The sequence below is a fragment of the Crinia signifera genome, unplaced genomic scaffold (genome assembly GCF_055691185.1).
Source record: "Crinia signifera unplaced genomic scaffold, ASM5569118v1 HAP2_SCAFFOLD_196, whole genome shotgun sequence".
NCBI lineage: Eukaryota > Metazoa > Chordata > Amphibia > Anura > Myobatrachidae > Crinia > Crinia signifera.
Genome location: NW_028142089.1, coordinates 47,501 through 49,339, shown reverse-complemented (window position 1 = coordinate 49,339; position 1,839 = coordinate 47,501).

Below are 1,839 nucleotides of genomic sequence, written 5' to 3'. Positions count from 1 at the left end.
ACTTCCACAGCCCTGGGCATGAATCCCGGGGAAGAGTGGGTGAACCATTTCAAACTGTTTTCAGTGTTTTTTTCTCCTTTTGGATGCATTTCTCCGGGTGTCCAGCACGGGGCGCAGTCCCCCGGACCCGGGGGTGACCTCCCCCAGGCCCGGGCTACCTCCCCCGGGCAGCGTGGGGTGAAAATCTGGAACTTGTTTTTCCCGGGGGGGGAAGACGCTCGGACGTGCCCAGGGACACTTCCACAGCCCTGGGCATGAATCCCGGGCTCGAGTGGGTAAGGAATTTCAAAGTATTTTCAAAGTATTTTTTTCACCTTTTGGACGCAATTCCCCGGGCGACCAGCGGGGGGCGCAGTTCCCCGGACCCGGGGGTGGCCTCCCCCGGGCCTGGGCTACCTTCCCCGGGCATCGTGGGGTGGAAATATGGAAGTTTTTTTTCCCGGGGGGAAGACGCTCGGACGTGCCCAGGGACACTTCCACAGCCCCGGGCATGAATCCCGGGGAAGAGTGGGAGAACGATTGAAACTATTTTCAAAGTGTTTTTTTCACCTTTTGCATGCATTTCCCCGGTTGTCCTGCGGGGGGCGCATTGCCCCGGACCCGTGGGTGACCTCCCGCGGGCCCGGGCTACCTTCCCCAGGCATCGTGGGGTGGAAATATGGAACTTTTTTTTTCAGGGGGGGAAGACGCTCGGACGTGCCCAGGGACACTTCCACAGACCCGGGCATGAATCCCGGGGAAGAGTGGGCGAACGATTTCAAACTATTTTCAAAGTATTTTTTGCACCTTTTGGACGCAATTCCCCGGGCGACCAGCGGGGGGCGCAGTTCCCCGGACCCGGGGATGGACTCCCCCGGGCCCGGGCTACCTTCCCCGGGCATCGTGGGGTGGAAATATGGAACTTTTTTTTTTCCGGGGGGAAGACGCTCGGACGTGCCCAGGGACACTTCCACAGCCCTGGGCATGAATCCCGGGGAAGAGTGGGTGAACCATTTCAAACTGTTTTCAGTGTTCTTTTCTCCTTTTGGATGCATTTCTCCGGGTGTCCAGCACGGGGCGCAGTCCCCCGGACCCGGGGGTGACCTCCCCCGAGCCCGGGCTACCTTCCCTGGGTAGCGTGGGGTGGAAATATGGAAGTTTTTTTTTTCCCGGGGGGAAGACGCTCGGACGTGCCCAGGGACACTTCCACAGCCCCGGGCATGAATCCCGGGGAAGAGTGGGTGAACCATTTCAAACTGTTTTCAGTGTTTTTTTCACCTTTTGGATGCATTTCTCCGGGTGTCCAGCACGAGGCGCAGTCCCCCGGACCCGGGGGTGACCTCCCCCAGGCCCGGGCTACCTCCCCCGGGCAGCGTGGGGTGAAAATCTGGAACTTGTTTTTCCCGGGGGGGAAGACGCTCGGACGTGCCCAGGGACACTTCCACAGCCCTGGGCATGAATCCCGGGGAAGAGTGGGCGAACAATTTCAAAGTATTTTCAAAGTATTTTTTTCACCTTTTGGACGCAATTCCCCGGGCGACCAGTGGGAGGCGCAGTTCCCCGGACCCGGGGATGGACTCCCCCGGGCCCGGGCTACCTTCCCCGGGCATCGTGGGGTGGAAATATGGAAGTTTTTTTTTCCCGGGGGGAAGACGCTCGAACTTACCCAGGGACACTTCCACAGCCCTGGGCATGAATCCCGGGGAAGAGTGGGAGAACGATTGAAGCTATTTTCAAAGTGTTTTTTCACCTTTTGGACGCTATTCCCCGGTTGTCCTGCGGGGGACGCAGTGCCCCGGACCCGGGGGTGACCTCCCCCGGGCCCGGGCTACCTTCCCTGGGTAGCGTGGGCTGGAAATC